The 23,188-nt window shown below is 35.9% G+C and overlaps 1 protein-coding gene and 1 pseudogene across 5 annotated transcripts in view; one reads left to right on the top strand and one right to left on the bottom strand.

Moving 5' to 3' along the window:
- Positions 1 to 23,188, top strand: part of MLLT3 (MLLT3 super elongation complex subunit) — a 256,586-nt gene that overhangs the window by 41,598 nt on the left and 191,800 nt on the right. The window lies entirely within an intron of this gene.
- LOC306645125 (large ribosomal subunit protein eL39-like) lies at positions 1,661 to 5,635 on the bottom strand (annotated as a pseudogene). Its single transcript has one exon. The product of its transcript is annotated as a large ribosomal subunit protein eL39-like (transcript).

The following is a 23,188-nucleotide window of genomic DNA, read 5'->3' as shown; positions in this document are numbered from 1 at the left end:
ATGATTTTGATTTTTCAGTTTAAGAACACTGATATGAAATGATTGAACACTCTCTTTTAAAGGGAATACTAGACACCAAATCTTCTATCCCAGTTTCTTCTCTCAACAAACTAACAAAAAACGACAAAATTTTGTCTTTGGGCAAGGAATTTAATCTCTCATCCTCAGTTTCTTATTTGTAAAATGCAAATATGTATGGTTTTGGCTTTGGTGTTTATTAAATGAAATAGATGATTTATATCATGCATGTAATAGCTTAGTAATTAATTACCATTAATATTATTGTTGTTGGTCCTAGTTTTTCAAAATCATTTTGGCAGTAGAAACCTGATTACCAAGGGGAGACTTCCTTATTATGGCATTATTTAAATCCACTTAAAAATTAATTTGAAAATCCTTTAGCTTCTTTTCTGGATTTTTCTCCATTGTTTCAATTTCATTCATGTTAACTGTGTCACTTCTCAGTGATTTTTAAGTATATATGTATGATATGTATGTTTGTATTTATGCCATAGGTTCCCAGGTTACCCTCAGATTTCTTAGCTCAAGGGATCCTCCTGCCTCAGCTTGCTAAGTAGCTGGGGTTATAGGTATGATTACCACACCTGGCTTTACTGATCTTTTAAAATCCTTCTGATGTTGTGATAGTTTTACTCTGACGTAGTTTTCAGATTTGGTGGAAGATTTGAAAAGATCAATAAAACAAACCTAAGTGGTTTCATTGAGTCACTGTGCAGTTGCTTGGAGATATTTTATTTTGTATGCAAGTCAGGTACTTTTTTGAAGGAGAGGTTATATCTGTAATGGAGAAAAAAAACACTTCTTTAGGCAAGAAGAGGTTTTTTAATTGATTTTTTTTTTTTTTCCTTTGTGGTGCTGGGGATTGAACCCAGGGCCTCCCATATGGCTAGGCAGTTTTTTTGTCTCACTGAGCTAGAGCCCCAATCTGAAGTTATCTGACTTTAACTTTCTTTGAAATAAGTAAAAAGGTTGCCCTGAAATTTTCATTGTTCCTAAAACTAATCAAGTAGAATGAAAAATCTTAAGGTTATTATTAATTTTTAATGGACAAATAAAATTGTATATATTTATGGAGTATAATGGGATATTTTGATGTCTATATTGTAAAATGACTAAATCAAGTTAATTAACCGATTGATCATCTTACATACTTATATGTAAATACTATAATACTTAGTAGTAAGAACATTTAAAATTCACTCTCTTAGCAATATATTATTAGCAACCGTGGGTGCCATGCTATACATAGATCTCCAGAACTCATTCTTCTGCCGTTCATTTGACCAGCGTGTTCCTGGCTCCCCATCACCTACCATCCCAGTCCCCGTTATCACCGTTCTACTCTCTGCTTCTGAGTTCACCATTTTTAGATTCCATAATTATGTGAGGTCGTGTAATGTTTGTCTTTCCACGTTTGGTGTCTTTCTCTTTGCTGGTGTCCTCCAGATTCATCCATGACAGATTTCCTTCTTTTGAAAGACTGAGTAGTATTCCACTGTGCATAAGCACCATATTTTCTTTATCCTTTCATCCATGGAAAGGATGGAAACAAATAGGTTGTTTCCATATCTCAGTTATTCTGAATAAAGCTGTAATGAACACAGGAATGCAGGTATCTTTGAACACGCAGATTCCCACCCCCCCTTAGATATATATACTTGGAAGTAGGAATATTGGATCATGTGGCAAATGTATTTTTACTGTCTCGTACCTCCATACTATTTTCTAAAATGCCTGTACTAAGATATAGTCTCATTAACAGTGTACAGTGGTTTCCTTTTCTCCACATTTTCCCCAATTCTTTTATTTTTGTCCATTTGATAAAAGCTATTCTAACACTTGTGAGATGATATCTAATTGTGTTTCTAATTTGCATTTCCTTGGTGGTTAGTGATGTTTGAATACTTTTTCATTTATCTGTTGACCATTGTATGTCTGCTTTTTATTTATTTATTTTTTTGCACTGCTGGGAATAGAATGTGGGGCCTGCCATGTGCATATATCTCCTTTTGGGAAATGTCTACTCAGGTCTTTGTCCATTTTCAAATCAAGTTACTTGTTTTCTTGCTGTTGATTTGAGTTCCTTTTAGATTTTTGTATTGATATCAGATGTATGGTATTCAAGTTTTTTCTTATATTGCATAGGTTGTCTCTTTACTCTGTTTTCTTTGCTATGTAGAAGTTTGTTTGATGCAATCTTATTTGTTTTTGCTTTTGTTGCAGTTATAAGTTTTAGTTGGAAAGTTAAAAGCTTTTGTTGGAAGTTATAAACTCACTCGTATTTGGTAGATGTTCTTAATACATTTATCTCTTTACAAATTTAAATAGCATTATATGTAAATCATTTTGTCTCCTAAAGGTTGATGTGTACATGTGTGAGATCCCTTGGCGGTCTTTATTTTTGTGTGACTAAGCAACTATGTGTCTTTCTCTACTGTAATGATAAGTCTCTTTTCAGTGAGTAATAAAGCATAGAATTTTACTAAGAGTGCCTTAACTTTGTAGGAAATACAGTCTAGCAATTGTGTAGTTAGTTTACAAAGTTTGTGTATGACTCATCTTTAGGCAATGACTTTTTCAAGTTACACTTAAAGGTCAGAGTCTACTTAGTCCTTAACCCTGCCTTTTCTAAGTGGAAATGAAAGGAGTTAAAACACACACACACACACACACACACACACACACACACACACACACACACACAGAATTTGTTGAGATCAGAACTAGAACAATAGGTTTTTCATTTTTTTTATTTTAAGGAGCTTCTTTTTTAAAGGAGAACAATCAATATTTCTATGAATTATCAGAATTGCTAACTACCATGAAGCTTAATGTGTTTGACAGTGTTGTTCATGGAAGTTGAGCCTTTGAAGGTTTTAATTTTTTAGGTTTGACTTGTGTATCACACTGACAAAAGCAAACTGAAAAAAATTCTTAAGGGTTCCAAAGCCTCTCTTCCACTCATGTCATAAATATACACATATTTGAACTTGTTTGTTGTAGACATGCCCCAAATCTTATTTCAACAAGAAGTTTGAAGTAATTAGCTTAAAAAATTGTTAAAACTGTGATAGGTGTAGAATTTTCATGTTTGTTTGAAAATGTAGTGCTTACGTTTAGCCTTATTAATTTTAGTTTCATCTAGACTGAACATTAGCAAATAACACTGAAAACACAAAATACTGAGTCCTCAGTTATTTTTATTATTACCAAGCTAGTAAGGTTGATGGAAGAAAATTAAGATGCTATGACTTAATTCTTTGGAATTCTGACTGTTGTCACTGTTTAAACAAATAAAGCAATAGCTGGCTGCTCACTGCATTTTTGTTCCGTGGACAGATATAATGTCCTGGCATTTTTCATATTCTATTATCAAAGCCAAGGTCTAGAATTTTAAGTGGGAAGTTGGCGCTGAAATAATCAAATGCCAAACAAAGCCATCTGAAAGTCCAATAAAGTAAAATTATAGCATTGCAAAATAAGAGAGTTACTGAACTAAATCCCCACAATTTGAGGATCTTTACTATAAAGATGTTATTGTGTGAGAAGAGGGGAGGGGAGGGGAGGTAGTTGGGGCCAGCCAGGGCATTACTTTGATCCACACATGGGGAGCCAGTGTTCATTTTCCCCTTGGAGTTCCTGAAGGAAGAAGAGTGCAGTACAGACCCCAGCACTTCATGCAGGGAAGCAGCTTTTACTGCACTTCCTGTTGCATGCCAAGCCCTGAGCTAGGTGCTTTACATATAAATGGGTATTGTTAGTTCCCCTAATAGTGATCACAAGGGAGATTGAGAAAGTTGATAAATGATGACATGCCTAAAGCCATGGAATTTTTGTGCAGAGAAATTGGGATTGGAAATGGTCTCTTCACTCACAATCTCTTTCAGAAACTGGGTGTTCTAAATGTTGAGGAAGCCACCATGTTTTTCCTGGTGTTGGCTGAAGTTTTATGAGAGACTGCTGTCCTTGACTTGCATACTTTTTTTTAATGTCAAGCGTAGTTTCAAGTACGTGTAAGGAATCCTTTATGCAGTCTTCTCCACAGCTCTCAGTTATGAACAGTGTTGGGGCATCTTGATGACTCTAGTGTTTGACTGTTTTATTATTTGGGAGTGAAGATGATGATTATTTTAAGTGGACTTGAAAACATTTTTAAAGAGGGAGCAAACAAAGTTTTCAGAAGTGACTTTATTTAGTACTGCGTGTGGTAGCCTGTGGAGGCCTCTGGGTCCAAGAAATTGTTTTCTGATTATTAGGTATATTGAATAAATTCTTTGACTTCTCTGAGGCTTAGATTTTGTAAAATAAAAATAGTTCCTTTAGGATGTTTGTGAGTAACACATGTTGGGCACATAAGCATTCTGTAAATACTAACAATCATCTTATTGAAGTTCATCTTATTGAAGTTTTTGGAGCTTAACTTCTTGGTGTATTTCATATACAATCATCTCTTTCTCGAAGGAGGGACAGAAATAGTGTAAGTGTTACTCTTAGGTAGGGTTAGATTGGAATCCAAGGTTATGAATATTTTTTGGGAATTTTATGAAGTACAGTTATCTGTTTGAGAGCATACTCTCCTGTTTTTCTGAGGCATTGTGAAGATAAAGATGTGATTCTTACATTCTTGGATGGAATCCCAAAACCAACTCTATTCTATTTAAACTCTCAGAACCTCAGTTTCTTCGTTTCTGAAATGAAGATAATACTTGTACTTCCTGTCAGGACTATTGAGAGGATTAGATGGAAATACAGTGAAGTTATTTGTACATAGCAAGGGCTTAGTCAGCTCCAGCTAAAAGGGGCAATAAACCTTTTTAAACAGATGATATTTCCCTTCAAGAAAAGGAATTTATTTGTTTTACTTTCTGTTGGGATATTTTTGTCAGATTCTTTTCATTCTATACTTGTTACTCCTCAAGTGAAACTTCGTAGATGTGCATTTCTGGGTGTATGTGCCTCAGGGTACACTGGTTTTAGGTTTGGATCTTGCTACTGCTTTTGTGCTATGATTGAAATGGCCTCTGAAGGCATCCAGATAACATCATCTCACCAAAAGTGTTTTGCAGTCATCATCATGCTAATAGTATATATTTATTTTCTGGACATAAAAGTAATATGATTTGGGGGCAAAAACAAAACAAAACAGTAACCTCAAAGAAGAAAATAAAATTATCCAGAATTTCTCCACCAAGAATTCATTGGTATTTGCATTTTGTTGTATTATACTTTCAGTAGCTCCCTTTATAGCTTTTTTTTTTTTTTCTTCAAATGTTTCACATATTTATTACTGAACCAAACAAAACCAGTACTACAGCACCTTTGTAACTAAAGAAAGCTCACATTCCCGGTTAATTCTTCCCAACTGTCTTGATAGTGCAGGCATGACAAGATGATCAGTCACAGCCTTATACAGCATAAATATGTGTGCCATTTCAGGTAATTCCTTATAGACCCAGCTTGGTTCTCCTCCAATGTCTCCTCTTGGAATTGTACCTGATTTTATTACCAGTTTTCATTCGAATCCACTGGTGAATGGGACGATTTTGCTTTTGTTTCTTGGCCAAAAATCACTTGATCCTGAAAGTTTGTGAGAAGACATGGTGAGGAGCCAAATAACAGCGCATGCATCACAATGACAGAAAAACGAAGACCCCTCCATAGCTTTTTTATTAATGGATATTAAAAATATTCAGAAAGTAGAATAATATAATAAATGTGTGTTCATTAATCAATCTCAGTAATTACTATCTCACAGACAACCTTGTGTCACTAATATCACCCAAGCCTCATTTTTTTCTTCTTTTCAACTGAATTTATTCTGAAGTCAGTTCTGGATATCTTATTTGGGGTGCATTTGCATGTTTATTTCTGGTGACTGGATTTTATTCTTCTTAGTTAGGGTTTGTTACTTTGGAATTATTAAATTAGCCACAGAACCAGGACTCTAAGTCAACGCCTTAATTGTCCCTGAAGACTGTTCTTGGTGGGGGATGGAGGTAAGGATTTGAATGGTGGGGCCAGAGATTGGGTCGAGGGTAGTAAGAGTTCCTGAAAGTTGGGCCTTTATTCTCTCTGCCCAACAGAATGGGGAACTGTTAGCTTTCAGGGCCAGAAGCCAAGAGTTCGTCTGTGTAGTCATTCTTGACTCTGAGCTGAAGACTCGCTAGGTTAATGTATGAGCCAATTGGTTCATTTAAAAAAAATATATGTTACTATTGGACATGTACCCAGTGTCTCTGTCACTGGGCCTGTTCTGTAAATCTGGGTAATGATGATAATGTGGTCAGGACTATTTTATTGACCAAATTGTGGAATATTCCTCGTGCCAAATCTTAAAGTTGTGCTTTCTTGGGTCCCTGGCAAGGAAAAGGGAAACTGGTAAAGATGAACTGAATTAACTCTAATATCAGTGCTCAGATCCGAGGATTTACTAAAATAAAGTTTGACATAAAATTAGTTTCCTGTGTCATTTTATGTTTAGGCTTATTGTTGTGTGTGGTATCCATCAGTTGGTGACTTTGATAACTTGAGATTGAAGCCAGTGAGTCTAATAACCTTCATAAAACTTTAAGAAAAGGCAAAGAATTTTCATTTCTAAGTTGAGTTATGTATTAATTGGTTTAATTACGTTAAAAAGTTTTACCAAGAATAGTATTACTTTCAATGCTTGATTATGAAAGTCTATTTAGTTTGGATGCTTGGAGAAGAGACTTGTCCCAATTTTAATCCTTTTTGTCCTATGTTTTACATCTAAGTAACTTTTTTTTTAAAAATTTTTCAGTGATAACATTTTCTTTTTCTTTTGGGTGCATTCTTAATTTACTGCTTTTTTTTTTTTTTTTCCTACAATAAGATCACACAGTCCAGACATAGTTTCTATCTATGAATAAACTATTCCTAGGAGGGGCCGATGCCTTAAGAGTCTTAAAGGCAGGTCTGGATTGTGCCTTTAAGACAGTTAATAGAACTGTCCTTGAGATAAGCACAGAGCAGCCTCCCAGTATCCTGACTTGGTCTCCCTCTTTGGTTAACTGCTTTGGTTTTATTTATTTTTTTATAATTTTTATTTTTATTTTTTATTTTTAAAACAAGGTGGATGTTCTGCTGTGCCTCAGTATCCCAGCGTTGGCCAACAATCAATCATTTGGTGTGCCACCAGGAACCCTGTGTTCAGATGCTCTCTGACCTTTTCCCTCCTTTCTAATCTCAGAGGAGTGGGTTGTGGGCTTATGCACATGGAAGGACACTGATATCTGCTCCTCTTGAATCTGGAGCCACCATGTGGACTCCTATAGATATCTGATCCTCTGGTACTTTAACCCTTTGATCATTGATTGAGCGTATTTTTATTGATCAACCATTTTTATCAGCAGTTTGTGGTACACTGGGTAGAGAGGTGAATAAATGGTTCTTGGTCTTGTGAAGTGCATAGTCTGGAAAATGTGACAGATCTGTGAACCAGTAAGCTTGTATACATGTTAAGTATAGGAACTGGGCTGAACGGTTACACAGCAAATTGTTAACAGGGATTGGAGGGAAAAGCAAGGGCTCTGTTTTTATTGTGTATAAGAGGATATTATTGTTTGAACATAAAAGCATGTATTATATATGAAATGAAAATAGAAGGTAGGTTGTGTAGTTATAAGAAATGTATAAAAATACAGTGATAAAAATGATTAATTCCTTGGGGAGTGGGGCCAAGGAACACTTTATTTGTTTTTTCAATGTCGAGGATTGAATTTTAGGGCCTCCCACATATTAGGCAAATGCTCTACCACTGAGCTATATCCCCAGTGTCCAACAAACACATTTTTAAAGATTTTTTTTGCCCCTTGAGTAAAAGTTGGGGGTGGGGTGGGGAAAAAGAATCATAGAGAAGGGGCTTTTCATGCCTAGGCAATAGAAAATACTCAAAACTAACAGCAGCTTATTTTACTTTTACTTGTTCAGGATTTTGATAGCAACTGACTTAATACGGATCTCTGGGCCCCACAGAGATCTACTGTCTTGGGAAGTGGAGAGGTAACATGCAGTTATATTTTCTTTTGGAGCTTGGAATATACTTGCTGAAAAGTATTTGAAATATAGTTAAAATTTTTGAAAAGTTACCCTATTTGGTGACTACATTTCCAGTGAAGCTGGACAAGTTTTAAAAATTGCTGGTATGGGTAAACGGTAGACCTGGACTGTGGTTAACTTTGAATTTGTTTCAATAGAAGTAGTACATTAAGTGGCATGTTGGCTGGCAGTGTGTGTTAGATTGTGAAAGTGAGAATGGTGAACAATTGGGCTTTTGATTCAAGTGGGACATTCTGGAAGCTTTCGTTTTGGGGCAGTGTCTTTGGAAATCAGTCCTGAGTCTATGTGCTACACCAGTTGCTATGCTCTCAACTCCTTATTCCTCCTTACTTGTGAGCACAGACTTACCTAATGTGGTGGGTCACCTAGTGGGACCTCAGCTTGATCATCGTATAGATCAACCAGCAACATACCTGCAGAAAGTAATGTTGTCAATTGGAAATTAATGCTAAATAAGATATTCTTTTATTCCTCCAGTTGATTGGAGAAAACTTAAATACCAAGTAAAGATACATGATTGGGCAATAACCCAGAGATTTGAAATAATTTAGGTGGGGGAAAAAAGCACTTAGTTCTTCTATTCCCTATACGTGTCAACACTGTAGTGATACTGTGTCTGGAAGGTTCCAGGAAATTTTCATGCTCTAGCTTTTCATACACAAATGGTAGGCATGTAAGCTGAATTTAGTGTAGAAAGCAGTCATATTAAGCGCAACCCAGACTGTGTATATTTCTCCGCTTGCCTGTAAAACATTTGTCTTTTGGAAGAATGAATGGCTCAAAGGATTAGTGATGGGGAAGTGGAGGTTTTCACTTTGGTTCAGATTTGACCTTGGCCAGTGAGGCTTGAAATTCAGCACTATTTAATAGGCATTAGAAGAGCCCACTTTTTGATCCACTTCCAGTGGATAAATATCCATAGTTCTTTAATGCTATAGTTGCGGAACTAATTGGCAGAATTAAATGATTTAAGAACTTTACTCCCCTTTTGCCCCCAGAAAGCAGTTGGTTGTTGTTTAAATTAAAGTCTTGGAGATGGTCTCAGTCATTTCTGAGGACCTGACAGGAGCTAGCTTTGTAGGTCTTACTGTATTGGGAAGCTTGTGTGCTTGGTGTTGCTTTTATAGGTGAGGCTGGGGTAAGGGCTGTTTTTCTTTAAGTTTACAATTTCTCCAGTTTTGAGACTTGCTCACCTGATCCTATGCAAGCTTAAAAAAACAATGAAGTCATTCATTGTCCAAGATTCATTCCTCTTATCTTCAAGATCAAATAAAGAGTATAAGGATGATTTCTTTTGTTTGCCTTCCCTGAAAGAATTTCAGTTCATAAAGCCTTTTCTGACATCATACTTTGATTGATATAAGGGACTTTTGCTCATGTGAAGTTAGCAGTGTTTAATGTTTTATATTCAGTAACTGCTGGTCTTGATCACTCTGTATTTGTGGTGCTTCCAGGGAAGGGTGTGTGTGCTCTTAGTGATGATATATTACCTGCTAATTTGTTTGCTGAAAGATGGGCCCATATATTTAGAATGATGACAGATCAGAATATTTGGCTAAGTGTATCAGTCAGTGTCTCATTTTTCAAAACATGAAAACTCTAACAAGCTGCTATAAAAATTCCATGCTGTAGTTGGATTTTCTTGCTAAATTTCTGTGCTGGCTAGAATCATTCGTTCATTCATTCATTTAAAAACAGAACAAAGCAAAACAGAACACCATTCTTTGTTATATCCTAATTTGGACAATAAAAACTTCAGCTTGATACTTTTTCTTCTTTTTTGCACGTTCTCTTTGTCATTCCTGCACCTTATATTCTTTTTTCTTATTGCGTTATTGGGCACCAACATCTTTACCACATAAAGAAGGTCAAGTACAGAAATCTATAGGTCTGACAACTCTGTTCTTTCTGTCTGTAGCCAAGAGGTGTAGACAAGGCCTTCACTTAAGAGGTAAGGGGGTGGGGGGATGGGCTTCCTACCCCAGCTGAGAAGCTTTAGGTTGTAAGAGGAATTAACAGCACCTTCCGCCCAGCAAGACACAAAAGCACATAACAACAGTAACAACAAAAACACTGATTACCCTTAGCATGTAAAGATGCTGCTTATTCCTGATGTACCTGAACCTTTATTGAGCCATTTCTTTTCCTTCAAATATAAGAATCCAGAAATGTATTTAGTGTGGTGTATTTGAATAATCAGTCCACCAAAAGAAAAGCAAAATGTTTTAACTATTTGCTAAATAAGTAATGCCACCTCTCTTCTCAGTTGGCATTAGACTGAGGGACATCAAGATCAGATAGTGAATGAAAGGAATTCTCCATAGTCGTTCACTCTCTATAGCAGATGACCTTAAGAAAGAAAAAAGTATCAGGATGTTTAGAAATTAGCAGATGAGATTCCAGGTAAACCCATTAATATTGCTCCTTAGTGACATGCTGCTGAATTTTCCTAAGACTGTACTTTTGTAATCTGTATGTTTTAAAGGTATTGAAGTTTGGAGGTGATTGTAAACCAAGGAATAAAGTTTCTCTCTTGAACTTGGCCTAGTTTACTTTTTTTGAATGATTTCTAGCTTGTCCGACCATTCTGAGAAGCTGTTATGCTTCTCAGCTCTTGGTCCTGGGATCCCAGCTACATGCTGGTGGACTCTGTGTTGTGGGTGGGGTGGGATGGGGTGGGGATGCTGGGAGTGCAGTGTGAATATAATAAACATGGAATGGTTCTGTGGCCGGGTAGTTTTGAAATCTCATTTCTCTTCCTCATGATACCTTGAAGCCAGTTCTACAATTTTACCTGTTTTACTGTATAAAATTTTAGGGAAACACTAATTCTTCTGATCTCCATCAATGGAAATATAGGCAGACTTGCTAAAACTATTATTCTTAGGACTATTGTCTTTTAGGAAATCACAATTGTAAGTCCTTTCTACCCAGTCATCCCCTAAATACTCTGAGTATATAATATTACATAGGTACCCAGGAAGTGATCCTTCCACCATTAAAAGTATTTGTTCCTTTTTTCCTTGATACTCTTCATTTCCATTTGCACTTTTTTTGGTTACCCTTCTGGAATCCAAATTTTCTCTAAAATAATCTTGCTGGGGCTGAGAGTTTTTTTTTTTTTTTTTTAAGTTGTTGATGGATATTTATTTATTTATATATGGTGCTGAGAATTGAACCCAGTGACTATTGCATGCCAGGCAAGTGCTCTACCACTGAGCCACAACCCAAGTGCGAGCTGTTTACATTTATGAGGTAATCTCTTATGTCCTGTCCGTGTCACAGATCTGACTTTACACCCCTTTGCACACTTCTTTAGAGATCACAAAGTTTTACCTTTGGTTTTAGAAGTGCAAATTAACTTTCAACTTTTTTTTTTTTTTTAATGTGTGAAGACCACATGAATAACAGCAGTAGTTGGGTAGTCACAGGACAGCAGCATTTAACTGCATTTTAAAATTACTTAATTTCATTTGCTATGCCATGTTTTTCCTGTTGGTTCTATGTAGTCAATGACTGGAAAATTATACAGGTTATGAAGCTGTTTTTATTCTGAAATCAACAGTCACTAAATGACTGCTAAACATAAGGACATAGCCCTTTATATGAGCACAGTCCTGTAGATGACATTGTAAATGTTGACATGTATGACTTTGTATTTCTTCTCAACAATAAATATTATTAAATAAATTACAGAAAATATTACATACAAAATATTCATAGAGAATGTTGGAATTCTTGCATCTGAGGTTATGCTTAGGAGTCTCTCATTTCCCAGTGGAGAGCCTCCTCTCTTTGTATTTCCAATCCTGCCCCGCCCCCCAAACAACAACAACAACAACAACAACAACAAAACAAAACAAAAAACAAATCTCTACATTCTTCAAAAGGATCAGAGAACGTTAATTATGGTGATATGCAGCATGTAGGACAGTCGTAGCTGTCTGTCTATCCCAAAGCCTGCAGAAGGTTCTTATTTCATAAGCAGGGATAATTTGTTTTTCTCTGTGTGCCATATGGTTTTGCAACTGCAGAGATCAAACAGATTTATGGATGTAAACTTCAGTTCAGTACTTAAAAAAATTGAGTTGTGTGAAGTGCTTGGATTACTGATGCCAACCAGGTCCATTGGAGTCAAGAATTCCTTGTCAGTTCTGTAAGCGACTACGGATGATGGTTTTTATTTGCCTTGGACTTTAAAGACAACTTTGGAAAGGAAACTTGGAGCACAAATTGTCAACTGGAATGCAGTGACTTTTTTTTTTTTTTAAATAAAGAGGATGATTAAAACCAACAATCATTAACATAGAAGAAGAATACTTCTGAAGCTTCCCAGGTGGTCTCTGGAAGAGACTGGAGTTTTCTTTTTGAGAAGTTTTAATGACACTAATTTATTTTGGAATTAATTATTTTGGAGATCATCTTCAGAATCAAGTGAATATTTTGACTGCTGTTTTTAAAAGAAGAGAAAGAATTTAAGTGTGCTTGTGATTTCCCTTCTTGTGTCCAAGGTCTAAATGTATGTGCTCTCTTCTGGTCACTGTGTGTAATTATCAATGCGGTGTTCAGTTTATCTAAAGTAGATACATATTTCCTGGTCCTTTTGTTTTCCAAGTATGTAATTTAAGAGAGTATTCAAATGATCGAAAGCATCTTCATTTATTGTTGTAAAATTTGATAGAGTTCAAGACTCTCCTCTCTGGAATGCTCTCTCCTGCAGCATGAATTGCTCCCATCGCACAACCCTTAAAATCTTAGGGTATACATTATCTCCTAAGGACTTCCTTCAGGACATTCGGATCAGCTTCTTACACTATTATGTTTTCTGGAATGACCTGTTTATACTTATTTTATGCAACAATCACCACAGCTGTGGTAATTAATTCTTTAACTTTGGTTTACCTGGCTCCTCTGTTGTTTATCTGGCTTCAAAATGTAGAAACTCTTTGTCTTATTTTCTGCCCTGTTTCCAGCTCTTGGCTCATAATGGGTACTCAGTAAATATTTGTTGACTAAATGGCAGTGTAGTTGGTGTAAATTGTGCTTACTTAGTATGTATAAGTACAACATTTTTCCTTTTTGCTAATATTCATGTAGAGTGTCTTCCAAAATAGCAGTTGTAGCTTTCTTTTTAAAATGACTACATACCTTCTACTTGCATGTATTCAAAAGATCTGGTGCCTGTGTATCCAGATGTTATTCTTGATTTTTTTTTTTCCACTTCAGCTTGTGCATGGCAGCTATTATTTTGCTATTTCCCAGGCTTATAATTCCAGAACCCACAGCAGGAATCAGCAGAGTGTAATGAATTTCTGCATAAACCTTACAATGTGTTTCATCTTTGTTGGTACAGGGAACAAGACCTGAGATGGCTTGAAAAGTATAGTATCCTAGTGTGAGCTCTTAGGAATCATGTCATCCAATTCTGCCTCATGTTTTATCTGATGAAACCGAGGAGTTTACCTGGCATGTCCGAGGTAAAATGCAAGGTTTGTTAGTAGACCCAGTCACCTGACTCTCTCAATCACTACTCTTTCTGCTATAAAACCTTTATATTTGGCAAAAGGTCAGTTTTTTTATTTACCAAAATTTTGTTTTATATGTCAGACATTTCCTATTGCAATCTGTATGTATTTTATGCTCCCTCTGGCAGTGGTAATAACAGAGGACATGACAGCATGAAGTTCTCCCCGAGATGGAACGAAAACAACACTCTGGGATTGAGCCCAGGTGGATGTGCCATTCAGACTGAAGGATGCAAGGTGACAGCTTTCAGAGGGTGGAGGGATTTGGCCAAATGCTTTGCCATAGTGAGTTGTGTCACCTTGATGCAATCCTACAAACCTGTAAAAGGCATTGGGCTTTGAAACAAATTTGCCCATCTGAAAAACCCAGCCATGAGTTTTGGGGGTAAGGGTGGATAGGTCAGGAGGAGTCAGATAAATTGGGAAAAAAATGCCCTGCCCCCCTTTCCTCATTTGTGTGTGCATGAGTGTCTGAGGCCATCAGGAAAGGTGAGGGTAGAATTATTTGCTAGTAAAACTACTCTCACTCATATTTCTCTCCCTTAACACCAGTTGATTTCCATAAGTTTTTATGGCCCCTGTTGCGTTTTGACAGTTTTCTTTAGGAAGGGACAAATGTACTACATAATATTCTTCATTATTCCTTCCAGCTAAATAACAGCCTGAAATAGTGAAGAGGAAGTAGTTAATTATGAAAATGTACACTTAAGCCTATGCAGTAAAAATCTGGACCAGGGTTCGTTGTTGTGGCTTAGTAGGAATTGAGGTGATGCTGATAATGATGATGATGTTGCAGCAGAAGCTGTGTGTCAAACACAGAGCTTTATGGGTTTAAGTACATTAACTCATTTAATTTTTGCAAAACCCCTATCAAGAATTGTTGATTATAATTCCTGTTTATAGATGAGAGGAAACTGGATCACAGAAAGATCCAGTAACTGGTTTAAATCAGTAAATTGCAGAGCCAGATTTGGAAGCAGGTAACCAGCCACTGTATTCCATGTGCTCTACCCCACTGTGTTATTCTGATCTTCTTAACAGGTTAGTAATTCTCATCACCTGACCAAAAGCTGATATTTACAGGAAGAATGGTAGAATTGGGGGAGGTAGGATCTGTCTTGGCAACATGCATGGGCTAGGAGGTGGGAAAGTGCAAAGCTAATAGAAGAAATAATGTTCCTTTAGATTCCACCTACCGAAGCAAACTGAGGAGATATTGTTAGTTAAGGACCAGAAAGGTAGGCTGACGTCTTCTTCTGAAAGAGAGTCATTGCTTGCAGGCAGATTGTAACCTGTGTAGCTCTGTGGTGTTCACATCTTCTGCTAATATGTAAATTTTCATTATAAGTTTATACATTTTTTTTCAAAAGATAATTTTGGGCAGATTATAAAAATTGACATTTAAAAATAAGCCTTTTACATGACACACCTAAGTATAGCTGATGAAACTCTTAACATTTTCCTATCAGTGACCATTCAGTTTAGGGTGGGAAAAATGTGAGCAAGCTCTTTACTTGGAAACTTATTTCTTCTTATTTACCTGAACTCTTTTTTATACCACTTCTCCCCAAACTTTTATTCTTATAAAATACATGTTCACATTTCAAAGTCTTTTATGAATTATCATGTCATATCTCTGTGGTAAAAATTCATTAAAACTTAATATATAAAATGTCCTGTGCCTGCAAGGATTACTGGACGCAGAAATCTTTGAGCATTTTAGTTATTAGTAAAATGGAGTTGAACAAAATAACATGATTATCTTTAAAATTCTGATAAGTGACTGATAAAATATAAAAAATGTAATAAAATAAAAAAGTAAAAAACAAACATCTACCTCTTATATCTGTATGGGTGATTCTACCCCCTTGCCATATTGATTGATTACTACATGATAAAAGGCTTGGCATTATTTCTGTCTTATATTTTTCTTTTTTATAGTCACTGAAAAAAATTGTTCCCCACAATGAAAAAGGAGGAAATATTGCAAAGTTGGTCAGTTCTTTGGACTCTTCCTGAAGTTACATGGAAAAATTTATATAGTAATCTGTTATCAAAAACTGTTTTTAGACTGGAATTCAAGATGGTGGCTACTTGCCTCCTTTTCCATGAGATAGAACAAAACAGCAGTGCTAGAATATGGCCCAGGACTTGGTGCTTGTTGGGTGGGTGCTCTGACATTTGCTACAGTTCCATCCCAATTGAGATGAATTATATCTAGCTCTAGCCATATCCTGGTCTGCTCAAACCTTGATGGATACTTCAACTCAGAGAATATGGGGGACCAAAGCCTCCAGCCAGTAATATATCTATGAGTTGGTAAACTAGGAGGCTCTCACATCCTGCTTCTGTGCAGTCATTCTTACAGTAACATCAAAGAGAAATAACACAACTATTGTGTACACACCTAACCCCAACCCTAAACTGCATCATTGATTGCTGCCACATCTTATCATGTCATACCTCAGTAAAAAATTGGATGTGAGTGCCACAGAGGGGCAGCTGTGATCCATGCCTTGCCTTGCCATCTGCACTAGTATTTAGAAAAAAGAGGATAAAAGATGGAAGCCTTTCACCATGATTGGAAGAGATAATATTGGAATCACTTTTAAGTAACAGAAACAATTATCAACAGTGCCTGTGGAACTCCTGACCACCTAATGGGGCTTCTCAACTCCCATTACAGGAGAAGCCACATAAGGAGCACCGCACATACTCTGCTGTCTGCATCACAGCAGATTGAAGGGATCTCACTCTTGTGAAACTTATAGAGGAAAATGGGTCCCTCAGTCTCATACAGTGTGAATTATCTCAAACCCACTAATCACAACCAGAGTAGTCACATTATACTACAAAGCCAATTAGAATTAAGCTCAATAGTACACAGCAAACCAGTACCTCAAGACACATTGTCATGAGTAGGCCAGGCAAGGTCCTCAGATAAAAGTGGAAGAGATACCTATCCCAACATGAAGATCTCACCATAGAAACATAAGACATACAAAAACTAAGGCAATATGTTACCTCTTAAAGTTCATAATTGTATAGTAACAGATCACAAAGATATCAAAATGGATGGATGCAGGATAAATTCAAAAGAAGGATTCTAATAAAGCTCAAGAAATTCCAAGAGAATATAGCTCAATAATTAAATTAATTAAGGAAGACAATGCAGGGTATGAACGTGAAATTCAGTGAGGAGATAGAGATTTTGAAAAAGAACCTAATAGAAACTTCAAAAATGCAAAGTTTGGTAAGTCAGATTTAAAAGCAAATGAAAACAAAAACAAAGTCAAAAACCTCAGTTGAAAACCTCACCAACAGGCTAGATCAAGTGGAAGAAAAAATATCAGAGCTTGAAGATAAGTCTGATGTAATATTCCATTTAGGCAATAATAAAAAAAATTAGTTGAGCACGACCAACATACAAAATCTCTGGAACATCATTAAAAGTTCATAACTAGGCATAATCAGAATAGATGAGGGGAAAAAAGCTAAAGGTTGAAGGCATAGAAAACCTATTCAGTGATATAATAGCTAAAAATTTGCCAAATCTATGGACACCTATGTACAGGAGGAATTTAGAATCTCAAATAGACATAACCAGGAAAGAGCCTCTTCACAACATTATTATAGTTGAATTGCCAAAAGTACAGGACAAAGAAGGTATATTAAAACCTATAAGAGAGACATAATAAGATGCACTTAAAGTCAGATATATTAACAGCTGATTTTTTTAGCAGAAACATAAAGGCTAGGAGGGCCGAGAATGATGTATTTCAAGTTCTTAAAAAAAAAAAAAAAAAAGAAAAAAAAAAGACTTGCCAACCAGGATTGCTATACCAAACATTGTTTTTTAATAACTGAAGAATAACAACCTTCCAAGATACGTATAAACTAAAGGAATTCATGACCACTAAGCCAGCATTACAGAAGAAATTTAAATGAAGCCTATACACAGAAGAGGAATTAAATAAATACAATCATGAGAACACGGGAAAGAGTAAGTCTCACCAGAAGAGTGTATAAGCAAATAAGAATTAGAAAAGAATAAAATATTAGTTCATTAAACCATCAAACCTCTATGTTAAATAAAGGAGAAAGAATTGAATATAGATTATTAGAAACACGAGAAGGAAAAAAAAATGACCAGAACAAGTACATACATACCTTTCAAATAACAACTCAGTGTAAATGGTCTTAACTCTCGAAATAAAAGATGAAGACTAGCTGAATGGATTAAAAAATTAGACCCAACTATCTGCTGCTAACAGGAAACACACCTCATCTACAAAGACATACACAGACTGAAAATGAAAGAATGAAAAATGATATTCTAAGCAAATGGTATATGAAAGCAAGCAAGAGTAGTTACACTGGATAAAATAGACTAAAACAAAATCAGACATATAAGGCCACTATATGATAATCAAGGTACTAACGCATCAGTAAGGTATAATTACCATAAATATATATGTACCAAATGTTGGAGCACTCAGTTTTATAAGACCCCTTACTAAACATAAAGGGGGAGATAGGTCCCAGTAATAGGTAAATTAAATCCTCTACTCACACCAATACATGGATAATCCAGACCAAGAAAATCAACATAGAAACATCAGAGCTAAATTATACTGTAGATAAAATGGATTTCATAGACATCTACAGAATATTCCATCCAATGATGGCAGAATACACATTCTTTTCATCAGCATGTGAACCTTTTTCCAGAATAGACCATATATTAACCCATAAAACAAGTCTTGACAAATTAAAAAAATTGAAATAATTTTTTGAGTCACACATTGGAAACTAGAAATCAAGAGAAGGAGAAACTGCAGAAATCATACAAATATGTAAGATTGAAGAACACATTTTTGAACAAATATTAAGATTATTAAAGAATTTGGAGGGGAAATTTAAACATTCCTTGAATCAGATGAAAATGGAAACATACCAGGATCTGTGGGATATATTGAATGTAATAGTAGTGGGAAGTATAGAGCAGTGAGTGCCTACATCAAAAAAAGAGATCTCATATAAATAATGTAATGATATAATGATACACCTAAAAGTCTTAGAAAACCAAGAACAAACCAATTCCAAAATCAGTAAGAGGAAAGGAATAATAAAGATTAGAGCAGAATTAAATGAAGTAGAGACTAAAAGAACAATGCAAAGCCTCAGTAAAACAGTTCTTTGGAAAGGTAAATGAAATTGACAGATCTTAGTTTTATTAAAGGATATTAAAAAACCTAAGTAGATAAATAAAATGTAATGAGATTAAAACAGTAATAAATGGTCTCCCAACAAAGAAGAGCCCAGGACTGGAAGGATTCACTACTGAATTTTATCAAACTTTTAAAGAGGAACTAACACTAGCATTCTTTAAACCATTCTCTACAATAGGGAAGGAACCCTTCCAAACTCAATTCTATGAAGCCAGTATTACCCTGCTAGAAAAAACTTAGTAAGGACACAACAAAATAGAGAACTATAGACCAGTACCCACGATGAACATAGATGTAAAAATTCTCAATACATCACTTGTGAATTGAATTCAACAGAATGTTAAAATTCTATACAGTGATCAAGTTGGTTTCATTCTGGGGATACAAAGATGGCTCAACTTATGCAAATTGATAAATATGATACAAATAAATAGAATCAAACATCAACAATCACATGGTCATCTCAATAGATATAGAAAAAGCCTTTCATTAAATTCACTGTCCCTTTGTGATTAACTCTCTGAATAAATTGGGTATGGAGGGAAAATACTTAAAGCTATATATGATAAGTACATAGCCAACATCATACTAAATGGGAAAAGTCTGACAACTTTTCTTATAGGGAAAAAGGGCATCCATGCTCACCACATCTCATTCTTTCTCAGTATAGTACTAGAAATTTTAGCTAGAGCTATTAAGCAAGAAAGAAATGGTAGACACATAGGGTAGGAGGAAGTCAAATTACCCTCTTTGCTCCTGCTGCTTATAGAAACTCCTAAAGCCTCCACCAAAAGACTTTTAGAACTGGTAAGTTAGGTAAAGTGGCAGGATACAAATCAACATACAAAAATCAGTAGCTTTTCTGTATACCAATAATGAAATTGCTGAGAAAGAAATAAGGGAAGTAGTTCCATCCCAAACTGCCACATACAAAAAGTAAAATACTTAGGAATAAACCTAAGGATATGAAAAACCTTTACAATAAAAATGACAAAAGTCTTAAGAAAGAAATTGAAGAAGTCACTAGAAGGTGGGAAGACCTCCCAAACTCATGAATTGGCAGAATCAGTATTGGCCATTGTACCTAAAATGATCTACAGATTCAGTGCAGTCTCCATCAAAATATCAATGGTATTCTCCCCTGAACTAGAAACAAAAGTCCTAAAATTCATCATCACAAAAGACCCTGAATAACTCAAGTAATCCTCAGCAAAAAGAGCAAACCTGGAGGTATCACAATATCTGATTTCAAATCAGTACAGAACTATAATAAGCAGAACAGCATGATATTGGCATAAAAATAGACACATAGACCAATGGAACAGAATAGAGGACCCAGAAATAAATCCACACATCTTGAGCCAACTGATTCTCAGCACAAGTGCTGAAAACATACATTGGAGAGAGGACAGCCTTTTGAACAAATGGTACTGGGAAAACTAAATATCCACATGTAGAAGATTGGAACCAGACCCCTGTCTCTCACTTTGTACAAAAATCAATTAAAAAGAATCAATGATCCTGATGTAAGACTTGAAACTTTGAAACTATTAGAAGAAAACGGGAAATACTTCAAGATATTGGCACTTGCAGTGATCCCCCTGGATAGGATTATAGTAACTCAGAGAACAAAATAAGAATTGACAAATGGGAGTCCACCAAGGTAGACAGCTTCTGTGCAGCTAAAGACATGATCAGGAGTGGAGAGACGTGCTGTGGAATGGAAGAGAAATCTGTTCCCATTCTTTAGACTCTAATTTTGTTTGAAGCAGTCTGACACACAGAAGCAATTGTTTCTTGCTTGTTGATGTGTTCATTTTGTATTCATTTCTTGGCACCAGGACCGGTTTGTTTCCCGAGGTTCTCCTGGTTGGTGACCTGGAGGCTTTATACCTGGTCTTGGGCAGTGCAGACAGTGAACTGAAGAAAGCAGTGGTGGTAGCACACTCACCTAAGACAGCGAGGGAAGGTGGTTTGGAAGAAGACGGCCACATTCCTTGGCATATCCTTTTTCGGAAAGACCTCCGCACAAGGGAGCTGAAGATAAATAAATACATTTCTTTCCTTCAGAATTTTCATGTATCCTAAATGTTGGACACAGACCCAATTTGAAGACCATTGCTGCAGACTGTAGAATTCCAGTAAGAATTTAAGATTTATAATTCCTTAGCTTTTGTGTGTTTAGGAATTCAGTTTTCAGACATCATTACCCTGTGTACATGTATGATGACATGAATGGTATGAATCTACATCATGTACAACCACAGAAACGAAATGATGTACCCTATTTGTGTACAATGAATCAAAATGCAGTCTGTAAAAAATAAATAAATAATTTAGAAAAAATTCAGTTTTAGGGCTGGGATTGTGGTTCACTGGTAGAGAGCTTGCCGAGCATGGGTTCGAGTCTCAGCACCACATATAAATAAATGAATACAAAAATAAAGGTTTATCAAAATCTAAAAAAAAGTTAAAAAAATTCAGTTTTTACTTCTGAAAATATAGGTGGGGGCTAATACCTATCTGAACTTATGTAGGGAACCGAGTTTTAAACCAAAATGCCATTTCTAGAATGAAAATAAACCGGAGACTCCAGCTTAGGTTAAGAGGTCGATTTGTGGGGTCAGTTAGATGACCTTCAGGAGGAGTGCTGGCTAGAGGAGGGCTGATCTGGCAGAGGGAATTTGATAAGAGTGACCTCTACCATATGTTTCATCATTATTCAGTTCCTGGACACCTTCTTAATACTCTAGAAGCCCACTACTTGGCCTAATTCCAATTTGTCAATTTGTTAGAAAAAGAATAATTAAAACTAAGTTGAAATTTTTGTTTTTTCCAGTCTTAAATTCTCTTTTGATTGTTCAGTAGACAGATAATAATTTAGCTGCTCACTTCACTGAGTACAGACTACTTAATTTAGTTTTCATGTGTAGTCATGCTGGGGCTAACAGACATTATTACCTCATGTACACATATAACTACATGTCTGATGTGATTCTACAATATGTAAATTCAGAAAAATGAGAAATTATACTCCATTTATGTATGATATATCAAAATATATAAATGCATAGTGGTGTATGCCTGTAATTCCAGCAGCTTGGGAGGCTGAGGCAGGAGGATCAAGATTTCAAAGCCAGCTTCAGCAAAAGTGAGGCACGAAGCAACTCAGTGAGACTCTGTCTCTAAATGAAATACAGAATAGGGATGGGGATGTGGCTCAGTGGTCGAGTGCCCCTGAATTCAATCCCCGGTAACCCCACCCACCAAAAGAAAAGTAGTCATTTTCACAAAATAATAAATTACATAATTGTGAGAGCAAATGTCCAAAAAGCACAACAAAACCCCACCTTTTGTTTGTATAGGAACAAACAAAATACCCTGTAGTGAGTTTATTGCTATTGGACCAGTATGGAGCTGTAAAATCCATGGTTGGCAAAGCATCACTTTAAGAAAAGCAGGTATCCTTGACAGAGGTGGCGAAGTCAGGTAAGAGTATAAAATATATGTGATTAACTTTGTTTTGCTGGAAGTTTTTCCCAGTAAAGAATAATCTTTTTCTCATTAGTTTTCTTTCCTGTTACAGGCAGTCTTGACTTTTGTAATGTTCTGAGTGCGTTTCATTGGTGCCATCCATTTTTGGTGTTTAGTAATTTTATTTGAAAGCTGTTTCTTTCATTTAATAATGTTACTGTATTTTTACACCTTTCTTTAATTTATTTATTTTTATGTGGTGCTGAGGATCGAACCCAGTGCCTCACACGTGTTAGCTAAGTGCTCTACCACTGAGCTACCACCCCTGTTCTGGTGTTTGGTAATTTTTAAGATGAGTTTTAAGTAGGGACAGAAGTGTGGACGTGGAGTTTGATTTTTTGACTGTACTAGAAGCTTTCTTTTGCCAGAGAGCGAGTGACAGAACATGTAACAACCTGTATTGGTTTATATTCTTCCAGGCTCTGAGTTTTCTTAAGTAATAAGGAACAGAGGTCTTTAAAAAATCGTGAACTGAGAAACTGAGATTTTTTTTTCCCCCAAAGGTGAAATGAAAGCAATACTGTACAGGAAATTAAGTTTTGGCGCGAGAAAGTGGAATTGGTTTGATTTAAATCATTAATTTTTCTTTAATGAGGGGTTATATGAAAAAATGTGAGGCAAAATGTATGATGCCAGTTAAAGATCATAAATGTGAAATGTATTCAGTTCGAACAAACAGTTGGAACTGAGCAGAGGGGGAAAGGAAGATTCTTAAGTGGTAGGAGCTAGTTGTCATTCTCAAGAGTACGGAAGACTGGTATACCATTGCAGTTGATTGGCTTTTCTCTGAAGAGAAAT

Source organism: Sciurus vulgaris, assembly GCF_902686455.1.
Source record: "Sciurus vulgaris genome assembly, chromosome: 15".
NCBI classification, from domain to species: domain Eukaryota; kingdom Metazoa; phylum Chordata; class Mammalia; order Rodentia; family Sciuridae; genus Sciurus; species Sciurus vulgaris.
The sequence above is the reverse complement of the archived record's forward strand: the minus strand, read 5'-3'. Positions and strand labels throughout refer to the sequence as shown.